At 42.3% G+C, this 14214-nt stretch overlaps 19 non-coding genes across 19 annotated transcripts; 9 read left to right on the forward strand and 10 right to left on the reverse strand.

The window, feature by feature from the left end:
* Positions 1–609: 609 nt before the first annotated feature.
* On the reverse strand, positions 610–682 carry trnak-uuu (transfer RNA lysine (anticodon UUU)). Its single transcript has one exon. It is a non-coding gene; the product is annotated as a tRNA-Lys (tRNA).
* Positions 683–849: 167 nt separating this feature from the next.
* trnaw-cca (transfer RNA tryptophan (anticodon CCA)) lies at positions 850–921 on the forward strand. Its single transcript has one exon. It is a non-coding gene; the product is annotated as a tRNA-Trp (tRNA).
* A 1166-nt stretch (positions 922–2087) lies between these two features.
* Positions 2088–2160, reverse strand: trnak-uuu (transfer RNA lysine (anticodon UUU)). Its single transcript has one exon. It is a non-coding gene; the product is annotated as a tRNA-Lys (tRNA).
* A 167-nt stretch (positions 2161–2327) lies between these two features.
* Positions 2328–2399, forward strand: trnaw-cca (transfer RNA tryptophan (anticodon CCA)). Its single transcript has one exon. It is a non-coding gene; the product is annotated as a tRNA-Trp (tRNA).
* Positions 2400–3566: 1167 nt separating this feature from the next.
* On the reverse strand, positions 3567–3639 carry trnak-uuu (transfer RNA lysine (anticodon UUU)). Its single transcript has one exon. It is a non-coding gene; the product is annotated as a tRNA-Lys (tRNA).
* A 167-nt stretch (positions 3640–3806) lies between these two features.
* Positions 3807–3878, forward strand: trnaw-cca (transfer RNA tryptophan (anticodon CCA)). Its single transcript has one exon. It is a non-coding gene; the product is annotated as a tRNA-Trp (tRNA).
* A 1167-nt stretch (positions 3879–5045) lies between these two features.
* trnak-uuu (transfer RNA lysine (anticodon UUU)) lies at positions 5046–5118 on the reverse strand. The gene has a single exon. It is a non-coding gene; the product is annotated as a tRNA-Lys (tRNA).
* A 167-nt stretch (positions 5119–5285) lies between these two features.
* trnaw-cca (transfer RNA tryptophan (anticodon CCA)) lies at positions 5286–5357 on the forward strand. The gene has a single exon. It is a non-coding gene; the product is annotated as a tRNA-Trp (tRNA).
* Positions 5358–6523: 1166 nt separating this feature from the next.
* trnak-uuu (transfer RNA lysine (anticodon UUU)) lies at positions 6524–6596 on the reverse strand. Its single transcript has one exon. It is a non-coding gene; the product is annotated as a tRNA-Lys (tRNA).
* A 167-nt stretch (positions 6597–6763) lies between these two features.
* trnaw-cca (transfer RNA tryptophan (anticodon CCA)) lies at positions 6764–6835 on the forward strand. The gene has a single exon. It is a non-coding gene; the product is annotated as a tRNA-Trp (tRNA).
* Positions 6836–8001: 1166 nt separating this feature from the next.
* On the reverse strand, positions 8002–8074 carry trnak-uuu (transfer RNA lysine (anticodon UUU)). Its single transcript has one exon. It is a non-coding gene; the product is annotated as a tRNA-Lys (tRNA).
* Positions 8075–8241: 167 nt separating this feature from the next.
* On the forward strand, positions 8242–8313 carry trnaw-cca (transfer RNA tryptophan (anticodon CCA)). The gene has a single exon. It is a non-coding gene; the product is annotated as a tRNA-Trp (tRNA).
* Positions 8314–9480: 1167 nt separating this feature from the next.
* Positions 9481–9553, reverse strand: trnak-uuu (transfer RNA lysine (anticodon UUU)). Its single transcript has one exon. It is a non-coding gene; the product is annotated as a tRNA-Lys (tRNA).
* Positions 9554–9720: 167 nt separating this feature from the next.
* Positions 9721–9792, forward strand: trnaw-cca (transfer RNA tryptophan (anticodon CCA)). The gene has a single exon. It is a non-coding gene; the product is annotated as a tRNA-Trp (tRNA).
* Positions 9793–10959: 1167 nt separating this feature from the next.
* Positions 10960–11032, reverse strand: trnak-uuu (transfer RNA lysine (anticodon UUU)). The gene has a single exon. It is a non-coding gene; the product is annotated as a tRNA-Lys (tRNA).
* A 167-nt stretch (positions 11033–11199) lies between these two features.
* Positions 11200–11271, forward strand: trnaw-cca (transfer RNA tryptophan (anticodon CCA)). The gene has a single exon. It is a non-coding gene; the product is annotated as a tRNA-Trp (tRNA).
* A 1167-nt stretch (positions 11272–12438) lies between these two features.
* On the reverse strand, positions 12439–12511 carry trnak-uuu (transfer RNA lysine (anticodon UUU)). The gene has a single exon. It is a non-coding gene; the product is annotated as a tRNA-Lys (tRNA).
* A 167-nt stretch (positions 12512–12678) lies between these two features.
* trnaw-cca (transfer RNA tryptophan (anticodon CCA)) lies at positions 12679–12750 on the forward strand. The gene has a single exon. It is a non-coding gene; the product is annotated as a tRNA-Trp (tRNA).
* A 1167-nt stretch (positions 12751–13917) lies between these two features.
* trnak-uuu (transfer RNA lysine (anticodon UUU)) lies at positions 13918–13990 on the reverse strand. Its single transcript has one exon. It is a non-coding gene; the product is annotated as a tRNA-Lys (tRNA).
* Positions 13991–14214: the final 224 nt, after the last annotated feature.

Raw genomic sequence — 14214 nt, forward strand, 5'->3', positions numbered from 1 at the left:
ACATTGTTTAAGGCTTGTTTTCTGAAAAATGAAGAAGAATGAGACCTTCTGTCAGTGGACTGAGGAAGCATGCAGTGCTGGTTTGAGCGCATGACCAAGTGCGCGCCCTTCGTTGTTTTTCCTTTCTATTGAATACGCTATTGTCCGGTTGAAATATTATCGAGTATTTAGACAATTGACAACCTGAGGATTAATTATAAAAATCATTTGACATGTTTCAACAAACTTTACTGGTACTATTCGGACGTATTCGTCTGCGTGTTTTGACCGCCTTTGAGCCAGTGGATTACTGAACACAACGCGCCAACAAAACAGAGTTTTTGGGATATAAAGAGGGACTTTATCGAACAAAACAAACATTTATTGTGTAGCTGGGACTCTTGTGACTGCAACCAGATGAAAATCTTCAAAGGTAAGTGATTAATTTGATGGCTATTTCTGACTTTCGTGACTCCTCTAATTGGTTGGAAAATGTTTGTATGCTTTTGTAAGCGGGGAGCTGTCCACAGATAATCGCATGGTATGCTGTCGCAGTAAAACCATTTTTAAATCTGACACAATGCAAGTATTGAGAGACTGCCTACTGAAGGAAGGTGAACATTAAAGCAGCGCCCGAACAGGGACTTGAAGCCTGGACCCTCAGATTAAAAGTCTGATGCTCTACCGACTGAGCTATTCGGGCTCTGAACTTAATTTTTTTCATACACCTAACCTGCCGGGCAGAGGCACGTGCTGACGAGGGGGCATTGTCAGATGGTACATTTCCCCAGAGAACCAGGCCTCCATTTCAAATGATACAGTCAACGAAATCTGAACTAGGCATCCCCTCCAAAGATGCAATATGTCCAAGACCTCGTGGCGCAATGGTAGCGCGTCTGACTCCAGATCAGAAGGTTGCGTGTTCAAATCACGTCGTGGTCAGGGTTTTTAATGTGTGCAATCTCTACCTTCTTTAAACAGCGAAGTCAATGAGTCAGCACAAGTACCAATGTGGCGTACAGTACAAATCTCAAATGAAAAAACAACCAAACCAATGCTGTTGTAGATCACAATTGTCTCTCATAAAAGCCTGGCACACTGCAAATTCCCAGATCAGATGATGCTGTGTGATTGATTGACAGAGTTAAATCAGTCTTCGAACACAGATTTTAACTTCTTATGGCTTGGGGGAAGTATTTCGACGTCTGGATGAAAAGCGTGCCCAAAGTTAAATGCCTGTTACTCAGGCCCAGACGCTAGGATATGCATAGAATTGGTAGATTTGGATAGAACACACTCTAAAGTTTCCAAAACCGTTCAAATGATGTCTGTGAGTATAACAGAACTGATATGGCAGGTGAAAATCTGAGGAAAATCCATCCGGGAAGTGGGATTTCTTTTGATGTGGGAAGTTTTCAATTGAATGCCTATTGAGTTTCTAATGGGTTAGGACCCAGATTGCAGTTCCCATGGCTTCCACTAGATGTCAACAGTCTTTAGACATTGTTTAAGGCTTGTTTTCTGAAAAATGAAGAAGAATGAGACCTTCTGTCAGTGGACTGAGGAAGCATGCAGTGCTGGTTTGAGCGCATGACCAAGTGCGCGCCCTTCGTTGTTTTTCCTTTCTATTGAATACGCTATTGTCCGGTTGAAATATTATCGAGTATTTAGACAATTGACAACCTGAGGATTAATTATAAAAATCGTTTGACATGTTTCAACAAACTTTACTGGTACTATTCGGACGTATTCGTCTGCGTGTTTTGACCACCTTTGAGCCAGTGGATTACTGAACACAACGCGCCAACAAAACAGAGTTTTTGGGATATAAAGAGGGACTTTATCGAACAAAACAAACATTTATTGTGTAGCTGGGACTCTTGTGACTGCAACCAGATGAAAATCTTCAAAGGTAAGTGATTAATTTGATGGCTATTTCTGACTTTCGTGACTCCTCTAATTGGTTGGAAAATGTTTGTATGCTTTTGTAAGCGGGGAGCTGTCCACAGATAATCGCATGGTATGCTGTCGCAGTAAAACCATCTTAAATCTGACACAATGCAAGTATTGAGAGACTGCCTACTGAAGGAAGGTGAACATTAAAGCAGCGCCCGAACAGGGACTTGAACCCTGGACCCTCAGATTAAAAGTCTGATGCTCTACCGACTGAGCTATTCGGGCTCTGAACTTACTTTTTTTCATACACCTAACCTGCCGGGCAGAGGCATGTGCTGACGAGGGGGCATTGTCAGATGGTACATTTCCCCAGAGAACCAGGCCTCCATTTCAAATGATACAGTCAACGAAATCTGAACTAGGCATCCCCTCCAAAGATGCAATATGTCCAAGACCTCGTGGCGCAACGGTAGCGCGTCTGACTCCAGATCAGAAGGTTGCGTGTTCAAATCACGTCGTGGTCAGGGTTTTTAATGTGTGCAATCTCTACCTTCTTTAAACAGCGAAGTCAATGAGTCAGCACAAGTACCAATGTGGCGTACAGTACAAATCTCAAATGAAAAAACAACCAAACCAATGCTGTTGTAGATGACAATTGTCTCTCATAAAAGCCTGGCACACTGCAAATTCCCAGATCAGATGATGCTGTGTGATTGATTGACAGACTTAAATCAGTCTTCGAACACAGATTTTAACTTCTTATGGCTTGGGGGAAGTATTTCGACGTCTGGATGAAAAGCGTGCCCAAAGTTAAATGCCTGTTACTCAGGCCCAGATGCTAGGATATGCATAGAATTGGTAGATTTGGATAGAACACACTCTAAAGTTTCCAAAACCGTTCAAATGATGTCTGTGAGTATAACAGAACTGATATGGCAGGTGAAAATCTGAGGAAAATCCATCCGGGAAGTGGGATTTCTTTTGATGTGGGAAGTTTTCAATTGAATGCCTATTGAGTTTCTAATGGGTTAGGACCCAGATTGCAGTTCCTATGGCTTCCACTAGATGTCAACAGTCTTTAGACATTGTTTAAGGCTTGTTTTCTGAAAAATGAAGAAGAATGAGACCTTCTGTCAGTGGACTGAGGAAGCATGCAGTGCTGGTTTGAGCGCATGACCAAGTGCGCGCCCTTCGTTGTTTTTCCTTTCTATTGAATACGCTATTGTCCGGTTGAAATATTATCGAGTATTTAGACAATTGACAACCTGAGGATTAATTATAAAAATCATTTGACATGTTTCAACAAACTTTACTGGTACTATTCGGACGTATTCGTCTGCGTGTTTTGACCGCCTTTGAGCCAGTGGATTACTGAACACAACGCGCCAACAAAACAGAGTTTTTGGGATATAAAGAGGGACTTTATCGAACAAAACAAACATTTATTGTGTAGCTGGGACTCTTGTGACTGCAACCAGATGAAAATCTTCAAAGGTAAGTGATTAATTTGATGGCTATTTCTGACTTTCGTGACTCCTCTAATTGGTTGGAAAATGTTTGTATGCTTTTGTAAGCGGGGAGCTGTCCACAGATAATCGCATGGTATGCTGTCGCAGTAAAACCATTTTTAAATCTGACACAATGCAAGTATTGAGAGACTGCCTACTGAAGGAAGGTGAACATTAAAGCAGCGCCCGAACAGGGACTTGAAGCCTGGACCCTCAGATTAAAAGTCTGATGCTCTACCGACTGAGCTATTCGGGCTCTGAACTTAATTTTTTTCATACACCTAACCTGCCGGGCAGAGGCACGTGCTGACGAGGGGGCATTGTCAGATGGTACATTTCCCCAGAGAACCAGGCCTCCATTTCAAATGATACAGTCAACGAAATCTGAACTAGGCATCCCCTCCAAAGATGCAATATGTCCAAGACCTCGTGGCGCAATGGTAGCGCGTCTGACTCCAGATCAGAAGGTTGCGTGTTCAAATCACGTCGTGGTCAGGGTTTTTAATGTGTGCAATCTCTACCTTCTTTAAACAGCGAAGTCAATGAGTCAGCACAAGTACCAATGTGGCCTACAGTACAAATCTCAAATGAAAAAACAACCAAACCAATGCTGTTGTAGATCACAATTGTCTCTCATAAAAGCCTGGCACACTGCAAATTCCCAGATCAGATGATGCTGTGTGATTGATTGACAGAGTTAAATCAGTCTTCGAACACAGATTTTAACTTCTTATGGCTTGGGGGAAGTATTTCGACGTCTGGATGAAAAGCGTGCCCAAAGTTAAATGCCTGTTACTCAGGCCCAGATGCTAGGATATGCATAGAATTGGTAGATTTGGATAGAACACACTCTAAAGTTTCCAAAACCGTTCAAATGATGTCTGTGAGTATAACAGAACTGATATGGCAGGTGAAAATCTGAGGAAAATCCATCCGGGAAGTGGGATTTCTTTTGATGTGGGAAGTTTTCAATTGAATGCCTATTGAGTTTCTAATGGGTTAGGACCCAGATTGCAGTTCCTATGGCTTCCACTAGATGTCAACAGTCTTTAGACATTGTTTAAGGCTTGTTTTCTGAAAAATGAAGAAGAATGAGACCTTCTGTCAGTGGACTGAGGAAGCATGCAGTGCTGGTTTGAGCGCATGACCAAGTGCGCGCCCTTCGTTGTTTTTCCTTTCTATTGAATACGCTATTGTCCGGTTGAAATATTATCGAGTATTTAGACAATTGACAACCTGAGGATTAATTATAAAAATCATTTGACATGTTTCAACAAACTTTACTGGTACTATTCGGACGTATTCGTCTGCGTGTTTTGACCGCCTTTGAGCCAGTGGATTACTGAACACAACGCGCCAACAAAACAGAGTTTTTGGGATATAAAGAGGGACTTTATCGAACAAAACAAACATTTATTGTGTAGCTGGGACTCTTGTGACTGCAACCAGATGAAAATCTTCAAAGGTAAGTGATTAATTTGATGGCTATTTCTGACTTTCGTGACTCCTCTAATTGGTTGGAAAATGTTTGTATGCTTTTGTAAGCGGGGAGCTGTCCACAGATAATCGCATGGTATGCTGTCGCAGTAAAACCATTTTTAAATCTGACACAATGCAAGTATTGAGAGACTGCCTACTGAAGGAAGGTGAACATTAAAGCAGCGCCCGAACAGGGACTTGAAGCCTGGACCCTCAGATTAAAAGTCTGATGCTCTACCGACTGAGCTATTCGGGCTCTGAACTTAATTTTTTTCATACACCTAACCTGCCGGGCAGAGGCACGTGCTGACGAGGGGGCATTGTCAGATGGTACATTTCCCCAGAGAACCAGGCCTCCATTTCAAATGATACAGTCAACGAAATCTGAACTAGGCATCCCCTCCAAAGATGCAATATGTCCAAGACCTCGTGGCGCAATGGTAGCGCGTCTGACTCCAGATCAGAAGGTTGCGTGTTCAAATCACGTCGTGGTCAGGGTTTTTAATGTGTGCAATCTCTACCTTCTTTAAACAGCGAAGTCAATGAGTCAGCACAAGTACCAATGTGGCGTACAGTACAAATCTCAAATGAAAAAACAACCAAACCAATGCTGTTGTAGATCACAATTGTCTCTCATAAAAGCCTGGCACACTGCAAATTCCCAGATCAGATGATGCTGTGTGATTGATTGACAGAGTTAAATCAGTCTTCGAACACAGATTTTAACTTCTTATGGCTTGGGGGAAGTATTTCGACGTCTGGATGAAAAGCGTGCCCAAAGTTAAATGCCTGTTACTCAGGCCCAGACGCTAGGATATGCATAGAATTGGTAGATTTGGATAGAACACACTCTAAAGTTTCCAAAACCGTTCAAATGATGTCTGTGAGTATAACAGAACTGATATGGCAGGTGAAAATCTGAGGAAAATCCATCCGGGAAGTGGGATTTCTTTTGATGTGGGAAGTTTTCAATTGAATGCCTATTGAGTTTCTAATGGGTTAGGACCCAGATTGCAGTTCCCATGGCTTCCACTAGATGTCAACAGTCTTTAGACATTGTTTAAGGCTTGTTTTCTGAAAAATGAAGAAGAATGAGACCTTCTGTCAGTGGACTGAGGAAGCATGCAGTGCTGGTTTGAGCGCATGACCAAGTGCGCGCCCTTCGTTGTTTTTCCTTTCTATTGAATACGCTATTGTCCGGTTGAAATATTATCGAGTATTTAGACAATTGACAACCTGAGGATTAATTATAAAAATCGTTTGACATGTTTCAACAAACTTTACTGGTACTATTCGGACGTATTCGTCTGCGTGTTTTGACCACCTTTGAGCCAGTGGATTACTGAACACAACGCGCCAACAAAACAGAGTTTTTGGGATATAAAGAGGGACTTTATCGAACAAAACAAACATTTATTGTGTAGCTGGGACTCTTGTGACTGCAACCAGATGAAAATCTTCAAAGGTAAGTGATTAATTTGATGGCTATTTCTGACTTTCGTGACTCCTCTAATTGGTTGGAAAATGTTTGTATGCTTTTGTAAGCGGGGAGCTGTCCACAGATAATCGCATGGTATGCTGTCGCAGTAAAACCATCTTAAATCTGACACAATGCAAGTATTGAGAGACTGCCTACTGAAGGAAGGTGAACATTAAAGCAGCGCCCGAACAGGGACTTGAACCCTGGACCCTCAGATTAAAAGTCTGATGCTCTACCGACTGAGCTATTCGGGCTCTGAACTTACTTTTTTTCATACACCTAACCTGCCGGGCAGAGGCATGTGCTGACGAGGGGGCATTGTCAGATGGTACATTTCCCCAGAGAACCAGGCCTCCATTTCAAATGATACAGTCAACGAAATCTGAACTAGGCATCCCCTCCAAAGATGCAATATGTCCAAGACCTCGTGGCGCAACGGTAGCGCGTCTGACTCCAGATCAGAAGGTTGCGTGTTCAAATCACGTCGTGGTCAGGGTTTTTAATGTGTGCAATCTCTACCTTCTTTAAACAGCGAAGTCAATGAGTCAGCACAAGTACCAATGTGGCGTACAGTACAAATCTCAAATGAAAAAACAACCAAACCAATGCTGTTGTAGATCACAATTGTCTCTCATAAAAGCCTGGCACACTGCAAATTCCCAGATCAGATGATGCTGTGTGATTGATTGACAGAGTTAAATCAGTCTTCGAACACAGATTTTAACTTCTTATGGCTTGGGGGAAGTATTTCGACGTCTGGATGAAAAGCGTGCCCAAAGTTAAATGCCTGTTACTCAGGCCCAGACGCTAGGATATGCATAGAATTGGTAGATTTGGATAGAACACACTCTAAAGTTTCCAAAACCGTTCAAATGATGTCTGTGAGTATAACAGAACTGATATGGCAGGTGAAAATCTGAGGAAAATCCATCCGGGAAGTGGGATTTCTTTTGATGTGGGAAGTTTTCAATTGAATGCCTATTGAGTTTCTAATGGGTTAGGACCCAGATTGCAGTTCCCATGGCTTCCACTAGATGTCAACAGTCTTTAGACATTGTTTAAGGCTTGTTTTCTGAAAAATGAAGAAGAATGAGACCTTCTGTCAGTGGACTGAGGAAGCATGCAGTGCTGGTTTGAGCGCATGACCAAGTGCGCGCCCTTCGTTGTTTTTCCTTTCTATTGAATACGCTATTGTCCGGTTGAAATATTATCGAGTATTTAGACAATTGACAACCTGAGGATTAATTATAAAAATCGTTTGACATGTTTCAACAAACTTTACTGGTACTATTCGGACGTATTCGTCTGCGTGTTTTGACCACCTTTGAGCCAGTGGATTACTGAACACAACGCGCCAACAAAACAGAGTTTTTGGGATATAAAGAGGGACTTTATCGAACAAAACAAACATTTATTGTGTAGCTGGGACTCTTGTGACTGCAACCAGATGAAAATCTTCAAAGGTAAGTGATTAATTTGATGGCTATTTCTGACTTTCGTGACTCCTCTAATTGGTTGGAAAATGTTTGTATGCTTTTGTAAGCGGGGAGCTGTCCACAGATAATCGCATGGTATGCTGTCGCAGTAAAACCATCTTAAATCTGACACAATGCAAGTATTGAGAGACTGCCTACTGAAGGAAGGTGAACATTAAAGCAGCGCCCGAACAGGGACTTGAACCCTGGACCCTCAGATTAAAAGTCTGATGCTCTACCGACTGAGCTATTCGGGCTCTGAACTTACTTTTTTTCATACACCTAACCTGCCGGGCAGAGGCATGTGCTGACGAGGGGGCATTGTCAGATGGTACATTTCCCCAGAGAACCAGGCCTCCATTTCAAATGATACAGTCAACGAAATCTGAACTAGGCATCCCCTCCAAAGATGCAATATGTCCAAGACCTCGTGGCGCAACGGTAGCGCGTCTGACTCCAGATCAGAAGGTTGCGTGTTCAAATCACGTCGTGGTCAGGGTTTTTAATGTGTGCAATCTCTACCTTCTTTAAACAGCGAAGTCAATGAGTCAGCACAAGTACCAATGTGGCGTACAGTACAAATCTCAAATGAAAAAACAACCAAACCAATGCTGTTGTAGATGACAATTGTCTCTCATAAAAGCCTGGCACACTGCAAATTCCCAGATCAGATGATGCTGTGTGATTGATTGACAGACTTAAATCAGTCTTCGAACACAGATTTTAACTTCTTATGGCTTGGGGGAAGTATTTCGACGTCTGGATGAAAAGCGTGCCCAAAGTTAAATGCCTGTTACTCAGGCCCAGATGCTAGGATATGCATAGAATTGGTAGATTTGGATAGAACACACTCTAAAGTTTCCAAAACCGTTCAAATGATGTCTGTGAGTATAACAGAACTGATATGGCAGGTGAAAATCTGAGGAAAATCCATCCGGGAAGTGGGATTTCTTTTGATGTGGGAAGTTTTCAATTGAATGCCTATTGAGTTTCTAATGGGTTAGGACCCAGATTGCAGTTCCTATGGCTTCCACTAGATGTCAACAGTCTTTAGACATTGTTTAAGGCTTGTTTTCTGAAAAATGAAGAAGAATGAGACCTTCTGTCAGTGGACTGAGGAAGCATGCAGTGCTGGTTTGAGCGCATGACCAAGTGCGCGCCCTTCGTTGTTTTTCCTTTCTATTGAATACGCTATTGTCCGGTTCAAATATTATCGAGTATTTAGACAATTGACAACCTGAGGATTAATTATAAAAATCATTTGACATGTTTCAACAAACTTTACTGGTACTATTCGGACGTATTCGTCTGCGTGTTTTGACCGCCTTTGAGCCAGTGGATTACTGAACACAACGCGCCAACAAAACAGAGTTTTTGGGATATAAAGAGGGACTTTATCGAACAAAACAAACATTTATTGTGTAGCTGGGACTCTTGTGACTGCAACCAGATGAAAATCTTCAAAGGTAAGTGATTAATTTGATGGCTATTTCTGACTTTCGTGACTCCTCTAATTGGTTGGAAAATGTTTGTATGCTTTTGTAAGCGGGGAGCTGTCCACAGATAATCGCATGGTATGCTGTCGCAGTAAAACCATTTTTAAATCTGACACAATGCAAGTATTGAGAGACTGCCTACTGAAGGAAGGTCAACATTAAAGCAGCGCCCGAACAGGGACTTGAAGCCTGGACCCTCAGATTAAAAGTCTGATGCTCTACCGACTGAGCTATTCGGGCTCTGAACTTAATTTTTTTCATACACCTAACCTGCCGGGCAGAGGCACGTGCTGACGAGGGGGCATTGTCAGATGGTACATTTCCCCAGAGAACCAGGCCTCCATTTCAAATGATACAGTCAACGAAATCTGAACTAGGCATCCCCTCCAAAGATGCAATATGTCCAAGACCTCGTGGCGCAATGGTAGCGCGTCTGACTCCAGATCAGAAGGTTGCGTGTTCAAATCACGTCGTGGTCAGGGTTTTTAATGTGTGCAATCTCTACCTTCTTTAAACAGCGAAGTCAATGAGTCAGCACAAGTACCAATGTGGCGTACAGTACAAATCTCAAATGAAAAAACAACCAAACCAATGCTGTTGTAGATGACAATTGTCTCTCATAAAAGCCTGGCACACTGCAAATTCCCAGATCAGATGATGCTGTGTGATTGATTGACAGACTTAAATCAGTCTTCGAACACAGATTTTAACTTCTTATGGCTTGGGGGAAGTATTTCGACGTCTGGATGAAAAGCGTGCCCAAAGTTAAATGCCTGTTACTCAGGCCCAGATGCTAGGATATGCATAGAATTGGTAGATTTGGATAGAACACACTCTAAAGTTTCCAAAACCGTTCAAATGATGTCTGTGAGTATAACAGAACTGATATGGCAGGTGAAAATCTGAGGAAAATCCATCCGGGAAGTGGGATTTCTTTTGATGTGGGAAGTTTTCAATTGAATGCCTATTGAGTTTCTAATGGGTTAGGACCCAGATTGCAGTTCCCATGGCTTCCACTAGATGTCAACAGTCTTTAGACATTGTTTAAGGCTTGTTTTCTGAAAAATGAAGAAGAATGAGACCTTCTGTCAGTGGACTGAGGAATCATGCAGTGCTGGTTTGAGCGCATGACCAAGTGCGCGCCCTTCGTTGTTTTTCCTTTCTATTGAATACGCTATTGTCCGGTTGAAATATTATCGAGTATTTAGACAATTGACAACCTGAGGATTAATTATAAAAATCGTTTGACATGTTTCAACAAACTTTACTGGTACTATTCGGACGTATTCGTCTGCGTGTTTTGACCACCTTTGAGCCAGTGGATTACTGAACACAACGCGCCAACAAAACAGAGTTTTTGGGATATAAAGAGGGACTTTATCGAACAAAACAAACATTTATTGTGTAGCTGGGACTCTTGTGACTGCAACCAGATGAAAATCTTCAAAGGTAAGTGATTAATTTGATGGCTATTTCTGACTTTCGTGACTCCTCTAATTGGTTGGAAAATGTTTGTATGCTTTTGTAAGCGGGGAGCTGTCCACAGATAATCGCATGGTATGCTGTCGCAGTAAAACCATTTTTAAATCTGACACAATGCAAGTATTGAGAGACTGCCTACTGAAGGAAGGTGAACATTAAAGCAGCGCCCGAACAGGGACTTGAACCCTGGACCCTCAGATTAAAAGTCTGATGCTCTACCGACTGAGCTATTCGGGCTCTGAACTTATTTTTTTTCATACACCTAACCTGCCGGGCAGAGGCACGTGCTGACGAGGGGGCATTGTCAGATGGTACATTTCCCCAGAGAACCAGGCCTCCATTTCAAATGATACAGTCAACGAAATCTGAACTAGGCATCCCCTCCAAAGATGCAATATGTCCAAGACCTCGTGGCGCAATGGTAGTGCGTCTGACTCCAGATCAGAAGGTTGCGTGTTCAAATCACGTCGTGGTCAGGGTTTTTAATGTGTGCAATCTCTACCTTCTTTAAACAGCGAAGTCAATGAGTCAGCACAAGTACCAATGTGGCGTACAGTACAAATCTCAAATGAAAAAACAACCAAACCAATGCTGTTGTAGATGACAATTGTCTCTCATAAAAGCCTGGCACACTGCAAATTCCCAGATCAGATGATGCTGTGTGATTGATTGACAGACTTAAATCAGTCTTCGAACACAGATTTTAACTTCTTATGGCTTGGGGGAAGTATTTCGACGTCTGGATGAAAAGCGTGCCCAAAGTTAAATGCCTGTTACTCAGGCCCAGATGCTAGGATATGCATAGAATTGGTAGATTTGGATAGAACACACTCTAAAGTTTCCAAAACCGTTCAAATGATGTCTGTGAGTATAACAGAACTGATATGGCAGGTGAAAATCTGAGGAAAATCCATCCGGGAAGTGGGATTTCTTTTGATGTGGGAAGTTTTCAATTGAATGCCTATTGAGTTTCTAATGGGTTAGGACCCAGATTGCAGTTCCTATGGCTTCCACTAGATGTCAACAGTCTTTAGACATTGTTTAAGGCTTGTTTTCTGAAAAATGAAGAAGAATGAGACCTTCTGTCAGTGGACTGAGGAAGCATGCAGTGCTGGTTTGAGCGCATGACCAAGTGCGCGCCCTTCGTTGTTTTTCCTTTCTATTGAATACGCTATTGTCCGGTTCAAATATTATCGAGTATTTAGACAATTGACAACCTGAGGATTAATTATAAAAATCATTTGACATGTTTCAACAAACTTTACTGGTACTATTCGGACGTATTCGTCTGCGTGTTTTGACCGCCTTTGAGCCAGTGGATTACTGAACACAACGCGCCAACAAAACAGAGTTTTTGGGATATAAAGAGGGACTTTATCGAACAAAACAAACATTTATTGTGTAGCTGGGACTCTTGTGACTGCAACCAGATGAAAATCTTCAAAGGTAAGTGATTAATTTGATGGCTATTTCTGACTTTCGTGACTCCTCTAATTGGTTGGAAAATGTTTGTATGCTTTTGTAAGAGGGGAGCTGTCCTCAGATAATGGCATGGTATGCTGTCGCAGTAAAACCATTTTTAAATCTGACACAATGCAAGTATTGAGAGACTGCCTACTGAAGGAAGGTGAACATTAAAGCAGCGCCCGAACAGGGACTTGAACCCTGGACCCTCAGATTAAAAGTCTGATGCTCTACCGACTGAGCTATTCGGGCTCTGAACTTACTTTTTTTCATACACCTAACCTGCCGGGCAGAGGCACGTGCTGACGAGGGGGCATTGTCAGATGGTACATTTCCCCAGAGAACCAGGCCTCCATTTCAAATGATACAGTCAACGAAATCTGAACTAGGCATCCCCTCCAAAGATGCTATATGTCCAAGACCTCGTGGCGCAATGGTAGCGCGTCTGACTCCAGATCAGAAGGTTGCGTGTTCAAATCACGTCGTGGTCAGGGTTTTTAATGTGTGCAATCTCTACCTTCTTTAAACAGCGAAGTCAATGAGTCAGCACAAGTACCAATGTGGCGTACAGTACAAATCTCAAATGAAAAAACAACCAAACCAATGCTGTTGTAGATGACAATTGTCTCTCATAAAAGCCTGGCACACTGCAAATTCCCAGATCAGATGATGCTGTGTGATTGATTGACAGACTTAAATCAGTCTTCGAACACAGATTTTAACTTCTTATGGCTTGGGGGAAGTATTTCGACGTCTGGATGAAAAGCGTGCCCAAAGTTAAATGCCTGTTACTCAGGCCCAGATGCTAGGATATGCATAGAATTGGTAGATTTGGATAGAACACACTCTAAAGTTTCCAAAACCGTTCAAATGATGTCTGTGAGTATAACAGAACTGATATGGCAGGTGAAAATCTGAGGAAAATCCATCCGGGAAGTGGGATTTCTTTTGATGTGGGAAGTTTTCAATTGAATGCCTATTGAGTTTCTAATGGGTTAGGACCCAGATTGCAGTTCCCATGGCTTCCACTAGATGTCAACAGTCTTTAGACATTGTTTAAGGCTTGTTTTCTGAAAAATGAAGAAGAATGAGACCTTCTGTCAGTGGACTGAGGAAGCATGCAGTGCTGGTTTGAGCGCATGACCAAGTGCGCGCCCTTCGTTGTTTTTCCTTTCTATTGAATACGCTATTGTCCGGTTGAAATATTATCGAGTATTTAGACAATTGACAACCTGAGGATTAATTATAAAAATCGTTTGACATGTTTCAACAAACTTTACTGGTACTATTCGGACGTATTCGTCTGCGTGTTTTGACCACCTTTGAGCCAGTGGATTACTGAACACAACGCGCCAACAAAACAGAGTTTTTGGGATATAAAGAGGGACTTTATCGAACAAAACAAACATTTATTGTGTAGCTGGGACTCTTGTGACTGCAACCAGATGAAAATCTTCAAAGGTAAGTGATTAATTTGATGGCTATTTCTGACTTTCGTGACTCCTCTAATTGGTTGGAAAATGTTTGTATGCTTTTGTAAGCGGGGAGCTGTCCACAGATAATCGCATGGTATGCTGTCGCAGTAAAACCATTTTTAAATCTGACACAATGCAAGTATTGAGAGACTGCCTACTGAAGGAAGGTGAACATTAAAGCAGCGCCCGAACAGGGACTTGAACCCTGGACCCTCAGATTAAAAGTCTGATGCTCTACCGACTGAGCTATTCGGGCTCTGAAGTTACTTTTTTTCATACACCTAACCTGCCGGGCAGAGGCACGTGCTGACGAGGGGGCAATGTCAGATGGTACATTTCCCCAGAGAACCAGGCCTCCATTCCAAATGATACAGTCAACAAAATCTGAACTAGGCATCCCCTCCAAATATGCAATATGTCTAAGCCCTCGTTACGCAACGGTAGCGCGTCTGACTCCAGATCAGAAGGTTGCGTGTTCAA

The sequence above is a fragment of the Salmo salar genome, chromosome 03 (assembly GCF_965601325.2).
Source record: "Salmo salar chromosome 03, fSalSal1, whole genome shotgun sequence".
Lineage (NCBI taxonomy): Eukaryota > Metazoa > Chordata > Actinopteri > Salmoniformes > Salmonidae > Salmo > Salmo salar.